Raw genomic sequence first — 17348 nt, 5'->3', positions numbered from 1 at the left:
TATGGAGAAAAATGAGTGAAGTGAGCGTAAAGGCATAGGGATACTGTAGAAAGGAAGTCCTCGCGATCCATTTATTCTCCATCTCGGTCAGAGAGAACTATTCAACTAGTCTTCGCAGTGAAGTGACAATACACACTACAGCAGATGGGACACGTAATTAATAAGCTGAACTAGCATGTTGGTGTTACTAAATCAGTCGGTTATGTTTGGTAGTCTCAAGTCATTGAAAGCATGCACATCCCACATATCTTATTGGTTGATATGCCACAAAACAAAAAATGAGAAGGGAGTTAATGTACGGTGCCTAAGTGTTTTGGGATTATTTGGTTTTTGTAAGGTGACTTACACACCTAGACGGAGGGAGTAGTAGAATTGAGATTGAATGCACTTTCTTCCCCGTCTTCCACTCTTCTTCCTCCTCTCTTCCCCATCGTCGGCCGCACACCATTTACCCCCGCTCACTGCTCGCCCGCCCGCGCCATCTTCCTTGGTAGCTCGCGCGTACCATACCCCCCCGCTCACTGCTCAGGCACACGAGGAGAAGCTTCTTCGCTCGCCCGCCCGAATCCACTTCCCCGCTGGCTCGCAAGCACCGAAAACCCCAATGGCAGAACCGACTGACACGCAGAGCCGCGATTGGAATTCCCTCCCCGATGTTCTCTTGACCGCCCGTCTGGCTGCATGCTCGGTGTCTTTGTACCGTCTACTTGTCTGCAACCAGCCGGCTCTTTTCAAGACACCCTGCTTGCTGATGCCCGATCCTCGCAGGTGGCCCAGACACCGACTTGACGATCCTATGGAGGTTGCCGTGGTGCCCCTCGACATGCTACCACTACCCGTCCACCTGTCCTTCATGCGCGGCCACTACTGGGCAGGCATGAAGGCCAACTGGATCGTCCTCATCCACCACACCGGTAGTCCGTGGCGTCTTGTGGATATCTACACCCAGCGGGAGATCACCCTTCCATCATTGGATACCGCTGCCATCGAGCCTCGCGGCCCGCAGGACACTCCTACCTACTACACATGAGACGCGTCAAACTTTTGGCTCGACCTCTGTTTGTAGAAAGTTGTAATCTGCGAAGTGCCCACACCATCAGAAGACTACATGGATTACAAGCTCATTGCCTTGTTCAACAAGGGATTAGCTATCTGGAATCCGGTCGCCATACATGGTTATGGCTCATCATCAATCCTGTTGAGGAAACATTTCTGTCTGATGCTATAGTGCACGATGGCATCGTTTACGCGGTCGACGCACAGATTGGCTACCTATATTGGTGGAATCTATCGTCGTGTAATTGTTCTATCTCATCTCATCTTTACCTTATGAATATGACTGCCTGTTCATTTGTTACAAATTTAGAATGCATAGCATGTCTATAACCACATCATTGCTATATGTTCCTCTCATTTCCTAGATTTTTATGACCACACATGTTATTGTTAGAGTTGATATGAGAACAATTGGCATCTAATGATTGTTAGAATACATATTATGAGCATAACATCATGATTGCTATATGTTACTCTCGTTTACAAGATTTTTATAACAATGCATGTTATTGCTTAGAGTTGATATGAGAATAGTAGTAGTAAGTGCTATGGTAGAATATGAGTAGGCGCTGTCATAGCTGTTTTCCTCTCATTGTTACATGATGTTTGAACCATGACATACTGCTAGAATATGAAAGCCATTGGCTTATTTTTTTAAGTTGGGGTATGACTATGACCACAACATTGCAATTCTCTGTCTATGATATGTTTCACTATTATAATAATCTTAATTCCACACATACTCTGAACATGATTGTTTATTTTTGTCCTTTTGGTCTCCAATTTGAATTGTTGCAGCAGACGCAAATGCGCTGGCCTTCATGCTTCCAGGACCTAGAATCATACTAGCCGATGGGTGGTGGTTTATCGCTCGTTCAGCTGACGGCGGTCATTTGATGCTCATTCGCACATACCAAATTGACCAAACCATTACATCAAACCACATGCAGTACAATGCGTGGGGCATTTGTGACATTGATGGCTATGGCTGCTTCGTGTTCAAGAAAGATCCCAGGTCTGTTGGGCCAGGCGTATTCAACTGGAGGCGGGTTTACAGCCTCGGCAACCACTCCTTGTTCCTCGGGCTCAATTATCCGATCATCCAACCAATCATCGACCATATCACCGGCGATGATTACTATGCTATGCAACTTCCATTCGCGAGGGGGGCTGTGTTTACACATCATACCATGGGTTTCTTGAATCATCATATCCAGAGATTCGTCGACACAGCTTCTTGCCAGATAATCTTCAGTGTGTGAAAGGAATCAAGCTTCCATGCGATGGATGGCTTTTGCAAACCCGACATGCGGTGATGTGGTTCATGCCAATAGCAAATATGCACAACTTGATTCATGCTGATATCTAGACTGAGCCATGTATTCTGCTGCTATAGCACGACCCTCTTTTGTTGGATATTATGTACTGTTGTTAGTTTGAAGCACTCCTCTGGTTTGAAGGATAGATACCTTCCTAGGATTAAGTGCATCCTAACTCACCTGCGTAGGATGTACTGATAATGATGATGGAGATGCTGTGCAGAAGCCATATATATATATCCATTAGGCTTCAAGTGCGTACTTGTTAGTTAAACCTATGTATAAATTTTGACACTAAATACGACTAGTAAGTAGTATAGTAGCAGTACTAGTATACGTCGGTCAAATTATTCATCATGTCCACACATTGAATTGACGTGACAACACGCTGCGCGTGAGGTGGCACAAGAATCCTGGCGGCGTGTTCGGGTATTCTGGACTTCAGATTTGGAGTACCACTTATCTGTCGAAATCTTTCATCATTCACTTAAAACAGTCGATTGATCATACATTGAGTACCATATAACTGGAATTACCGATGCAAGTCGAAGAAGGATTGGCCCGTGCTGCCGGCTGGCGTCAAGTTTGATCCCACGGATCAGGAGCTGATCGAGCACCTTGAGGCCAAAGTGAGTGCTGACAGCGCGAGATTTTAGTCTGTCATCAATTTGTTCATACCAACCATCGACAGCGAGCATGACATATGTTACACCCAACCTGAGAAACTTCCAGGTAAGACACCGATCGGCCGTCTACTTGCACAAACATATTCCTTTGTTTATAGCTCTATTTTTCTTTTTAGACGCAGACCTGGTGAAGCAATAACAATTTGACAGTTAATAAAAAGTGAAACAAGTGACTGCAACATGCCAAAGATGTTATGAAAATGCCAACTAGGTACACTAAAACCTGTATTCCACAATACTATAGGTATCACACTGAGTGGCCTATGGAAGCATTTCTTCCAGCGCAATTCCAGGGCATTCAAAAGGGGCGCGTGGACGCGTCACAAGATACAGTCGGGGTGCGGCATGCACGCGATGTGGCACAAGACCGGCAATACCTTGCCGGTGATGGTCAACGGCCGGCAGACGGGCAGCAAAAAAGGTTCTGGTGCTGCACACCAACAAGAACTTCGACCAGCAGAGGACCAACTGGGTGATGCACCAGTACCACCTCAGGGACCTGGAGCAAGAGAAGGAGCGGGAGATGGGCAAGATTTTCTACCAACCGAACACTAGGGACAGGAGTAAAAATATTATAAGTTAGTTTGGTATTGGTAGTTGTACTACCTTGTCGTCCGCAAGTTGGTATTGTTGTTAACGATCTTTTGGTATGAACTTGCATTTGCTTCCAACCATCATGCCGAGGGTCGACGTGGATATAAAGCTGAATCATTTGTTTCGAAACGAATTTTCAGGCACCTGATATTTATTTGATGGGTAGCATAAGAACCCGCCGTTCAAATTCCCAGTTCTCCAATTTTTTCGAAACAAGTGCATGCACTTATTATCACGATAAAAAATAATATCCGTGCTGCATCCTAGTTATCAGTCTGTACTTGCAGAATTCTCTCGTTTATTGAGCACGTATATTGTTTTTTCAGGTCGAGCAAGTTTCAACTGGGTTGTAGATTGCCCAGGGTTGTTTTGTTTTTAACAGGCCCAGCCCATGACGACAACGGGGCACAAAGATCCAGCAGGTATCTACTGGCCTCTGGCCCGCCAGCGTTAGTTATATTTTGTCTTACAACATCCGCAGGCAGTTTTTTTACTGAATCAAACACACAGCCTAGTTCTATTTTCCTCTTGAAACGCATGTCCTACATCCGTTTTCTAATCTCTACCTATAGTTTTACTAGTTCATATACACGTATCATTATATTGAAAACACATAAAATTCCCTTTTCATATTTACATCCTTATTTTTGTTGTTTTTCCCACCCAGCGCTGATTTTTTTACCACTGATTTTCCCTTAAACCAACTAAATTGTCCCACGTCTTATTTGCTTACAAAAACAAAATGATTTTTTTGGCAAATCAATAAGTTCTTAAAAAATGTTATCATTTCGGGATTACAACAGTTTGGACTCCACCGAAATATGCAAAATAAGGTTGAACTTTTTGACCGTGGTCCTCGGCAGAAAATGGGCTGTAATAAATTACTTAAGAATTAGCAAATGGGCTGCAAATTATAAAAAATAGCAAATGGGATTTATGTTGTCTGCCACAGATTTGGAGGCTGACTTGTGGGCCTACTAAGTTCATGCGTACACAAGGTTTCTCAAAAAAGAAACTTAGTCAACAATCGACTCTACCAGCGTCAGACCGTTAGATGTCAATCTAACAGCAATCGTGCTTCTTCAGTCTCTGATCTTCCTGCCCCAGCCGCCCAAACCAGTGCCATCGGAACCGCCTGCTCCCGCCTCCCGTGGCCGGCAGTGCTGCCGGGAAGGCCTCACGGCCCCATCATACTCGCATCCCTGGCCTGTCTATCCCTCTACTCACCCACACCTCCTGTTATTTTCTGGCGACGACAGCTGAACCAGTCAACCCTCGTACTCTCCACCGCATGGGCAGCCACTACCGTGTCTTCCCCGGCTCCGTGTCGTTCCCTTCGTAGGCCTCGCCGTCATCCACCGCCCTGGTGCTCTCGGTGCGGCGTGGTCAACGATGTCCATCCAATGGCCGTAGTGCTTCTTCAACCTCTGGTCTTCTTGCCCCAGCCGCCCAAAGCAGCGCCGGTCGTGTCGCATGCTCCTGCCTCCCGTTGCCGGCTGTGCTGCTGCGGAGGCCTCACCGTCCCCATACTACTCCCATCGCTGGCCAGGCCATCCCTCCACTCACCCACTCCCCATGTTATTCTGCGGTGATGGCAGCCTCACACCGCAGCAGATCCAGTGAACCCTCGTACTCCTCTCTGCGTGGGCATCCACTGCCGCGTCTTCCCTGGCTCCGCGTCGTCCCCTTCCTAGGCCTCACCGTCGTCCACCTTCGTGGTGCTCTCGGCGCGGCGTGGTCAATGTGGTCAACGACCGACTTTCATCGGAAGAGTACTGTACATGGAGAGGCTGACAGCTGGGTCCACGGCAGCTGCAAGGAAGTGCCTCATTATTATGCGCAAAATAATTATTCCTCCACCTGACAGTAGGGACCCACCGGACGGGCCACCAGTATTTCATGGAAAAAACGTTTCCCCCCTGACTGCTGGGACCCACCGGACGGGCAACCGTATTTCGTGAAAAAAACGTTTGCCCCTGACTGCTGGGACCCACCGGACGGACCATCGTATTTCGCGAAAAAATGTTGCCCCCCGCTGTCAGCTCGGACCCATCGGAAGTGCCTCCTTATTACGCACAGAAAATGAATACTCCCCCTACTAGCTGGGACCCAACCTGATGGGAGGCTGACTTGTGGGCCTACTAAGTTGACGAGGATGGAGGGCTTTGTCAACTTAGTCAATATGAACGATTCTAGCTCCAGTGACCGTACGATGTTCATCCAACGGCCTAGTGCTTCTTCAACCTCTGGTCTTCTTGCTCTAGCCGCCCAAAGCTGCACCGGTCGTGCCGCGTGCTCCTGCCTCTCGTGGCCGGCTGTGATGCCGCGGAGGCCTCACCGCCCCCTACTACTCCCACCGCTGGCCCATGCTATCCCTCTACTCACCCACACCCCCTGTTATTCTGTGGCGACGGCAGCCTCACGCCGCAGCCGAACCAGTGAACCCTCGTACTCCTCTCCGCGTGGGCATCCACTGTCGTGTCTTCCCCGGCTCCGCGTCGTCCCCTTCGTAGGCCTCGCAGTCGTCCACCGCCTTGGTGCTGTCGGCGCGGCGTGGTCAATGTGGTCAATGACCGACTTCCATCGGAAGAGTACTGTACGTGGAGAGGCTAACAACTGGGTCCACGGCCACAACCCAGTTTTTTTGTGATTTGCCAAGTAAGTCACTTTGTCAGGCCTGTTGGGCTGGAAATCTTTCAAGACGAGGAGAGCTTCATTCGGCTGGCCGAGAAAATGGCCCATCAGTCATGAGAAATGGGCTGTACATTTTTAATACACACCAAACCGGCAATTAGTTTAAAATATCTTTTTTTTTATTTCGAGATTTTAAATTACATTAATTTTTATGCATTGAGAATTTGTTGGATTTTATATTGATATATATATATATTTATTTTTAAAATCAGTTTGAATGTGAGGCGAAATTTCGGGATTAAAAACAGTTCGGACAGCACCGAAATATGCAAAATTTCGTTAATATTTTAACCGTGGCCACAATATGGGCTGTAATGCTAACAAAAAGAATATGGGCTCCAAAAAAACCTTAAGAATTAGCAAATGCGTTGCAAATAATTAGAAATAATAGCAGATGGGCTGTATGCTGTTTTCCACAGATTTGAGGCTTTCCTAAAAAAGGTTGACGCACAAGCAGTGACTGTTGGATGTCCATCGAACGGCCGTCATGCTTCTTCAATCTCTGCTCTTCCTGCTCCAGCCGCTCAAACAAGCGCCGATGGGACTGCCTGCTCCCTCCTCCCCACGGCCGGCTGTGCTGCCGCGCAGGCCTCACCGCCCCACCGTACTCCCATCGCTGGCCTAGCCATCCCTCTACTCACCCACACCTGCTGTTATTCTCCGGCGACGGCAGACGAACCAGTAAACCCTCGTACAGTCGTACTCCCCTCCGCGTGGGATACAACTGCCCAGTCTTCCCTGCCTCCGTGTTGTTCCCTTCCTAGGCCTCGCCGTCGTCCACCGCCCTGGTGCTCTCGGCGCGGCTTGGTCAACGTGGTCAACGACCGACATGCATCTGAAGTGGACTGTACGTGGAGAGGCCGACAGCTGGGTCCACGGCCGCACGCAAGGAAATGCCTCCTTATTACGCGCAAAATAATGATTCCTCCACCTGACATCAGGGACCCACCGAAAGGGCCTCTGTATTTCATGAAAAAAACGTTACCGCCGCTGACAGCTTGGACCCACCAGCTATATCTTCGCATGCAAGGAAGTGCCTCCTTATTATGCTAAAAAAATGAATACCCCCCTGCTAGCTGGGACCCACCTTGGTGGGAGGCTGACTTGTGGGCCTACTAAGTTGACGGGGACGGAGGGCTTTGTGAACTTAGTCAATATGCACGATTCTAGCACCAGTGACCATACGATGTCCATCCAACGGCCGTAGTGCTTCTTCAACCTCTGGACTTCTTGCTCCAGCCGCCCAAACCAGCGCCGGTCGTGCCTCGTGCTCCTACCTCCCGTGGCCGGCTGCGATGCGGTGGAGGCCTCGCCGCCCCCTACTACTCCCACCGTTGGCCAGGCCATCCTCTACTCACCCACGCACCCTGTTATTCTGCGGCGATGGCAGCCTCACACCGCAGCGAACCAGTGAACCCTTGTACTCCTCTACGTGTGGGCATCCACTGCCGCGTCTTCCCTGGCTCCGCGTCGTCCCCTTCCTAGGCCTCGCCATTGTCCACTACCCTGGTGCTCTCGGTGCGACGTGGTCAACGTGGTCAAGGAACGGCTTCCATCGGACGTGGACTGTACATGGAGAGGCTGACAACTAGGTCCACGGCTGCAGCAAGGAAGTGCCTCCTTATTACGTGCAAAATAATTATTCCTCCACCTGGCAGCGGGGACCCACCGGATGGGCCACCGTATTGCGCCCCCCTGACTACTGGGACCCACCAGCTACATCTTCGCACGCAAGGAAGTGCCTGACAGCCGGGACCCACCTGGTCGAAGCGTACATAGCGTTGTCATTCTGGTCGAGAACGTGTACGTACATATATACTGGTCGATGTAGAGGCGCGCACGTGTCGTGGTAGAGGCGCGCACATAGCATGTACACGTACGTATAGCGGCCAGGGTGCAAGAAAGAAAATATGGCCACGTATGTGTACATACGGGCGGGGTCTCGAATGCCTACTCGCGCATACGTACGGCCAGGGCTCGTGTACATGGCTGGGTCGGAATGGAGAAACATCGTCGTCGTCATGTTCATGGGGAGGCAACGAAATGCGTCGTGTTCATGGGGAGGCAACGGAATGCACCGTGTTCATGGGGAGGCAACGGAATGCGTCGTGTTCATCGGGAGGCAATGGAACGGGTGGGAGCCAACTGGCTAGGTCGGAACGGAATGCATGGTCGTGTTCATTGGGAGGGCTTGGACGGAACAGGCGATGGAAACGAGGCCTGGCGTATCGCAAAACGGAGGAAATGGCTTTGTGTTCGACCGGCCATGTTCGAAACGGGATCCTGTTGATCGGGAGGGGTCTGGCGTACCGCAAAACGGAGGAAACAGACCTCCTACGGTCAAAACGGGGGTCCTGTTGATAGGGAGGGGTGTGGCGTACCGCAAAACGGACGAAACAGACTTGTGTTGGAGCGCTACGGTCGAAACAGGGGTCCTGTTCATCGGGAGGGGTGTGGCGTACCGCAAAACGGGACTCCACGGGATACTGTTCATCTCCACCGTCGACCTCCTCCAGCCTCCGCGGGCTCCTATTCATCCAGCCTCCACGGGCTCCTGTTCACCCAGCCTCCACTGCGCGCTACTCCACCGGCTACTGTTCAACCACCCCTCCACCGTCACCTGTTCATCCAGCCCTCCACACCACGGGGTCCTGTTCAACCACCCCTCCACGGGCACCCCTCCACCGTCTACTGTTCATCCAGCCCTCCACACCACGGGGTCCTGTTCAACCACCCCTCCACCGTCTACTGTTCATCCAGCCCTCCACACCACGGGGTCTTGTTCATCCACCCCTCCACGGGCACCCCTCCACCGTCTACTATTCATCCAGCCCTCCACGTGCACCCCTCCACCGTCTACTGTTCATCCAGCCCTCCACCACACCACGGGGTCCTGTTCATCCAGAGGCAATGCCACCGCTCACTGTTCATCCAACCCCCCCCCCCCCAACGCTCACTGTTCATCCCATCGATCGGCTTCAGTTAGCAGCAGTAGCGAAGGAATCGCTCGATCGGGTTCAGTTAACAGCCATCGATCGATCGCTCGGGTTCAGTAACACGTAGCGTGCAGTGCAATCGCTCGGGTTCAGTTAGAGCCCAACGCCTCGCTCGGGATCAGTTAGAGCTAATGCCTCGCACACACGTGCGTACGTGTATGAGAGAAACGCGCATCGCTCGGCCCCCGACCTCCCACCGTAACCGGGAACTCCCCAAAATTTTCCTCCCCCTCACTTCTACCATGGTTTTTTCCGTCATGGACGGCCCAAAGAATGTCATGCAGCTGCGTCTCCCGCCCGCCCAGGACGAAAAGCCCATTTTCTGTCATGATTTTTTGTCATAGAAGTAGGAGCCCACCACATCTATGATGATACCGAGTTTTGTCACAATTATCGTCATAGAAGTGTCATATGTATGACAGAATTTTTTTCGTTCGGCCCAAAATGTAAGGATGTGTCTTTTTTTGTAGTGTTTGTCCTTAGCATTTTGAGGGGTCCACTTTCTAATCCATGCCATGTCAATCATTGAGCTTTCCTGAAATATTTATCTTGAAATAGCATTAGCCCAATGAGCTATATGTTGTTAGGAATTACCAAAACCACCTAGGGATAGTTGCACTTTCAATATTTGAATTTTCTCAAATATTGAAACAAGGATCAGTTTGGTTTTAATTATTTTTCTCTCCGAAAATATTTCATATTAAAATATATGACTTCTCAAAAGTAATTGAAATATTGGAGGAAAATTACTAAAATCAAATAAATTATTATATTTGGATTTTATCGCTATTTTGTTTGAATTAGAAAAAATATGCATTTCTCAAAGTTGCACTTTTAGGCCAAGAAAATGTTCACTTTGTTCTAAATATTCTATTTAGATGGTGAAAATTTGTTTTGGCATTTTTAGATTTTTATTTTATGTTTTAGGATTTTTCCGGCAGAATCTATTTTTTAAAAAGTCAACCGACCTAAACGGGCCGTGACAGACCCGTACTCCTGCCGAGAGTGGCTTTATAAGCCGACCGCCCGAGGCCCCCAGCCCACCAAGCTGCCCCGAACCCTAACCCTAGCGCGCCTGCGCCGCTTGCCGCCGCCGCCTGCACCGCCGCCCGCGCCGCTTGCCGCCTCTGCCGTTCGCCGGACCCGCCCTCGTTTTTTTTTCTCGGTTTAGGTAAAAACCCTTCATTTTTTTTGAAAAATCTAGATGAGTTTTTTTATTTTTATTGGTTCGGTTTTCGAGGGCTTATTATTTAGCGGACGTTCGTCCGTTCATTCGTTCTAACGAACACTATTCGCCGGTTAGGTTCAGACAGCGAACGTTCGTTCGTTAGTGTTTTCATTTTATTTTATTTTTGGCTAGGGACCTATCCACGATTATTTTTTATCGCAGATTAGCCCCTGATCTTCGAACGCATGCCATTTCTTAACCGTTTGTCCAAATCCAGTGAAACCAACGCCAAAATCTTCGTCTCGAAACCCTCTTTCTACTTAATCAACTTGAACAAGGTTTTGAAAATTTTAAAATTTGTTTTCAAGCAGATTTTTTTTTGAAGTTCTTTTGACCGTAGTTTCAGTTTCATAGCTCTGATTCGATTGATTATTTTGTAGATCAAATCTCTTCAGTTGAGTTTTTAGATTTGATCTTCTTATTCAGGATTTACCCGTGCATCTATGCTTGAGTGCTTATGTATGCTATTGTTTGTTTGCGCTAGAATTCTCGGAGTGTGCAGCATGCTACTACGAGTCACTAGGTTTTGTGGATCATCAGCAAGGCAAGTAACACTTTGATCATATCCCTTTTAATTACTTTTAGTTGGGATTGAGATGGGGATTTACCATTCTCAATGTTTTTCCATTACCATGATAGTTAAATAAAATATATTCCATTGTTGTAGGGAAAAATTGGCTTTTCGCAAAAACATTATAACCATTGAGCCTCCACCAGCCATATATGCATGTAGTGATAGCATTTACTTGTTCATTGCTCTACTGTGTTATCTTGCCAGCATATTCCATGTGCTGACCCGTTTCGGGCTGCAACATATCATGTTGCAGACTTTTCAGACGAAGAGTAAGGTGTGCTAGGTCGTTTATCGTGCACTCAGCTATGTCGTTGGAGTTGATGGACTCACTATATCTTCCAAGCCTTCCGTTGTTATCTTACTTAGATGGCCTTAAGCCATATTTATTGTAGTAACTCTTTTGAGACATTCGATGTAATAAGTGTGTGATTGCTACTCTGTTATAAATCCTTCAAGTACTATGTGTGTCAGCATTACCGATCCAGGGATGACACTTATGCATAGAGATTTGACCGTTTGAGGTCGGATCGCTACAAGATGGTATCAGAGCACACGCTGAATGTAGGACACGACCACTAAGTTGAGCCATAGGTCGCTCTTCTCTACTCATTTTTGACTCCTCTCCATCTTCTAGTCTATAGGATGGCGGACACAAGGAATAAGTTTACACAGCCGGATGAAGACACACCTTTTGGACGACACTTGAAGGTAGTCACTAGGTACCTGAACATTGGAATATCAAGCTTCACCGGGACCTACACCGCCACTTTACCAGAAGAGGAGCGATGGATGATTTGAGTTCAAGTTCCCGGAAGAACATTTCACGCCAATCACTGAGCCCATATAGTTTTCCTTTGATGCACCAACCTGGAGTCTAGGGAAGAGCATGGCAGCCAACATCACCATAGGACGCATCGGCGAAGTTTATCACAAGGATCTTAAGGACACTATCTACCAGATATGTGGGCATCGAGATGAGCAATGGGAGATGATCAGCACCAGGAAGGACAGGTCCATTGCACCCTTCATCCAGGAGTTAAATCATCACATTCATCGCCAGGAGAACCAGATGTGCTTAAGCATGATAGATCTGAAGAAGTTGATGACTAGGAACATGGAGCTGGAAGAGGAACTCAAGTCTACACGCAATGGATATGAGGAGGAAATCATCATACTAGATGAGAAGAATAACGACCTGAAAAGGAAGCTAGGAGTATTCATGGGAGACCCTGCGCCAGGAGGAGATGATGACCACCCCAAGGACTACATCATCATCGACGACACCGACTCCGACCCCAGTGATGATGATTATGAATACGAAGCTGGAGCAGATATCATGGAATCTTCTACCGATCAAAATTTCTAGTAGACCACCATCTTATTAGTAGTATTCCCCCATGTATATAGTAGTAGTCCGAGCACTGTAACGATAGTCAGATCGATTGTATGCCCTTGCTTGATATTGTTTTGGAGTGATATTGATTGTGTTTGTCTCATGTGCATATGGGTAGTGCCTTCTCATTAGACCTCATTCTATTCTAATCTCTCCCCTCTAAAACCCACCAGATGCCTCTGAGACGTGACCCCGGATTTGCCTTCCCACCGGAGCTCACTTAGTTGATCCAACAGTTGAATACACTGATGCACTTGCTAGTTCAGAATCAAGGAAACAACAACAACAATAACAACAACAACCCACCGCCACCACCTCCTGTTGACAACTTAGCCCATTTTCTGAGGTTACAACCATCGGTGTTTTCCAGTAGCACTGAGCCCATAGTTGTGGATGACTGGCTACGCAGGATTGGAAGGGAGTTAACCACTGCACGATGCACAGATGCTGAGAAGGTGCGTTTTGCCGCACCCCAATTGGATGGACCTGCAGCCGCATGGCGGGAGAATTACACAACCACTTTCCCCATAGCCAATGTTACTTGGGAGTAGTTTCAGCAAGCATTCCGCACTGCTCATGTCTCGACTGGAGCTATGAGCATGAAGAAGCGTGAGTTTCACAACTTACGCCAGGGCAACCGTACTGTAGGGTAGTACGTGGAGGAGTTTAGCAAGCTAGCTCGTTATGCCCCAGATGACCGATGCCGCAAAATAGGAGAAGTTTATGGAAGGGCTGAATGATGAGATTAGTATGCAGTTAATGGTGGCAACATTCAATAACTACCAGGAGTTGGTAGATAAGGCTCTTATGATTGAAGGGAAGCAACAGCAGATTGAGAGTCGCAAAAGGAAGTATGGACAAGGGAAATACAATTCAGGAGCTCAGCAGAAACCCCGTTTCACCCCGAACTCGGGAGGATTTACCCATAACCATGGAGGCCACACTTTACAATGGAGGAAGTTTGCGTAACCACAATGGCCCTAGGAATGGAAATGGGAGTGGAGGAAGCAGTCAGAACCGCTCTAACCCAAGCCCGCCCGCCAAGAAGGACCAAAGCCACGTTACTTGTTTCAAGTGCGGGAAGACTGGACACTATGCCAATGAGTGCCCTGAACTCAAGAATGGAAATGGCAATGGAAGCTCTGGAAAGAACCCCAACCCTTTCAACAAGTAACAAGTGAACCACGTGAACATGGAGGAGGTTGAGGAGCAGCCAAATGCAGTTATCAGTAAGTTTTTGGTTAAGTCATTAACTGCAATAGTTCTTTTTGATACTGGTGCATCGCATTCATACATATCAAGGGGATTCGTGGATAAGTATAAGTTTCCCACCAAAGTTCTTAAGACACCTATGTTAGTACGCTCACCCGGAGCGGAGTATATGGCAAGCAGTGGGTGTTTTTAGATGCCATTGACCATAGGTAGGCATGTTTTCCCCTCAGACTTAATAATTTTGGAATCACAAGGATTGGATGTGATACTCGGTATGGATTGGCTATCAAAGTATGGAGGAAACATTGATTGCGCCAGTAGGTCAATCCTACTCACCACACCGGAGGGAAAAAAGATTAAGTATGTATCCAGGCATACTCCTAAGAGTACTCACATAAATTCCCTCATAGGAGTTGTTCAGGAAGAAGTGCCTGTAGTAAAGGATTTCCCAGATGTATTTCCAGAGGAACTACCAGGCATGCCCCCAGATCAACGGACCAATATCAAAGAGACCATACCGGATGCCCGCAAATGATCTGGAGGAGATTAAGAAACATATTAAGGTGTTATTGGAGAAAGGTTACATTCGATGAAGTTCGTCACCATGGGGAGCCCCAGTGCTCTTGGTTGAGAAGAAGGATAAATCTCTGAGAATGGTTGTTGATTATCATGCATTGAACGAAATGACAATCAAGAACAAGTACCCACTGCCGATGATCAATGATTTTTTTGACCAGCTGCAAGGAGCTAAAATCTTTTCCAAGATTGATCTTCGATCAGGATACCACCAGCTGAAGATTCGAGAACACGATATACCTAAGACAGTTTTCACCACAGGGTACCGGCTATATGAGTATACAGTTATGTCATTCGGATTGACTAACGCCCCTGCCTATTTCATGAGTATGATGAACAAGGTGTTTATGGAGTTCTTGGATAAGTTTGTTGTGGTGTTCATTGATGACATTTTGGTATACTCGAAGAATGAAGAAGAGCATAAGGAGCATTTCTGTTTAGTTCTCGAGAAGCTTAGGGAACATCAGTTATACGCCAAGTTCGGCAAATGTGAGTTTTCGTTGAAGGAAGTTGGATTCCTTGGACATGTTATATCAGGAGAAGGTATAGCAGTAGACCCTACTAAGGTTCAGCCAGTCACTGAGTGGTTGGCACCCACCTCAGTTGGAGAGATCCGCAGTTTTCTAGGACTCGTGGGATATTATCAGAGATACATTGAGAATTTCTCTAAGATTGCAAAGCCCATGACAGAGTTGTTGAAGAAGGACACCAAGTTCAAATGGACAGATGAATGTGAGGAAAGTTTCCAGGAGTTAAAGAAATGATTGACTACAGCCCCAATGCTGATTCTGCCAGATATACGTAAGGATTTCCAAGTGTATTGTGACGCGTCTCGTTTAGGACTTGGAGATGTGCTTATGCAAGAGGAAGAGTTGTTTCATATGCCTCATGACAGCTTCGACTGCATGAATTGAATTATGCCACACATGATTTGGAGTTAGCAGCCGTAGTGCATGCACTCAAAACCTGGCGACATTTTCTTATTGGAAACCATTGTGATGTGTACACGGATCATAAGAGTTTGAAGTACATTTTCATGTGTACACGGATCATAAGAGTTCCAAGTGTATTGTGACGCGTCTCGTTTAGGACTTGGAGATGTGCTTATGCAAGAGGAAGAGTTGTTTCATATGCCTCATGACAGCTTCGACTGCATGAATTGAATTATGCCACACATGATTTGGAGTTAGCAGCCGTAGTGCATGCACTCAAAACCTGGCGACATTTTCTTATTGGAAACCATTGTGATGTGTACACGGATCATAAGAGTTTGAAGTACATTTTCATGTGTACACGGATCATAAGAGTTCCAAGTGTATTGTGACGCGTCTCGTTTAGGACTTGGAGATGTGCTTATGCAAGAGGAAGAGTTGTTTCATATGCCTCATGACAGCTTCGACTGCATGAATTGAATTATGCCACACATGATTTGGAGTTAGCAGCCGTAGTGCATGCACTCAAAACCTGGCGACATTTTCTTATTGGAAACCATTGTGATGTGTACACGGATCATAAGAGTTTGAAGTACATTTTCACACAGAAGGAGTTAAATCTCAGGAAAAGGAGATGGTTGGAGCTTACAAAGTATTACGATATGAAGTTGCACTATCATCCAGGCAAGGCCAATGTCATAGCAGACGCTTTAAGCCGGAAGGGTTACGCCAATACCCTCGTAGGCAGAGGATTGCCAACGGAGTTAGCTGAAGATCTCAGGGAGCTACGTTTGGAGATAGTCCCTAGAGGTTTTGTTGCAGCATTGAAAGTTCAGTCGACATTATTGGGAAAAATTTGAGAAGCTCAGAAGGATGATAAGGAAATTGCTGATATAAAGGAGAAGATGAGCAAGGGGAAGGCCAAAGGATTTCATGAGGATGAGCACGGCACCTTGTGGTTTGAGGACCGTTTTTATGTACCCAATAATGAAAGATCAGGAAGTTGATACTTCAGGAGGCTCATGACTCGCCATACTCGATCACCCAGGAAAGACCAAGATGTATTTTGATTTGAAGGAACGTTTCTGGTGGATTGGTAGGAAGAAGGATATTGCCGAGTATGTAGCCGTATGTGATGTATGTCAGAGAGTGAAGGCGGAACATCAGAAGCCAGCAGGATTACTGCAGCCTATGCCGATACCCGAATGGAAGTGGGGTAAGGTTGGCATGGATTTTATAACCGGATTACCCAGGACACGATCGGGATACGATTCTATTTGGGTAGTAGTGGATATCTTGACCAAAGTGGCTCACTTTATCCCCATGAAAACCACCTATACCAGTGCGAAGTTGGACAAGATATACATGACCAGGATCGTATGTCTGCATGGAGTTCCGAGGACTATTGTATCAGATAGAGGAACACCGTTTACTTCAAAGTTTTGGCTCCAGCTGCACCAGACTTTGGGCACCAGGCTAGAGTCAATCAGATTCTGGAGGACATGTTGAGAGCTTGTGCGCTCGATTATGTATCTAGTTGGGATGATAATTTGCCCTACGTAGAGTTCTCTTACAACAACAGTTATCAAGCTAGTCTAAAGATGGCCCCTTTTGAAGCTTTGTATGGAAGGAGGTGCAGAACGCCGTTGATGTGGGATAAAGTTGGAGACCGTCAGTTGTTTGGACCAGATTTGATCAAAGAGTTAGAACAGAAGGTTAAACTGATTCGGGATAGACTAAAGGTCGCTCAGTCCAGACAGAAGAGCTATGCAGACTCGAAACACAAGGAGGTAGTCTATGAAATCGGAGACAGAGAATATCTTCGTGTGTCACCTCTGCGAGGAGTTAAACGTTTTGGAGTTAAGGGAAAGTTAGCCCCGAGATTTGTAGGACCATACCGAATTTTGGAATGTATGGGAGAAGTGGTCTACAAGTTGGAGTTACCTGAAGGACTGTCAGGAGTTCATGATGTGTTTCATGTTTCTCAGTTGAAGAAGTGGCATGCTGAGATGGCCAATATTCGTCTGAGAGATATAGTGCCCTTGGAAGCAATTCAGTTGGATAGTGATCTGACCTATGAGGAGAAAC

This window comes from Triticum urartu, chromosome 1 (genome assembly GCF_003073215.2).
Source record: "Triticum urartu cultivar G1812 chromosome 1, Tu2.1, whole genome shotgun sequence".
Taxonomy (NCBI): domain Eukaryota; kingdom Viridiplantae; phylum Streptophyta; class Magnoliopsida; order Poales; family Poaceae; genus Triticum; species Triticum urartu.
Note: the sequence above shows the minus strand (reverse complement) of the source record.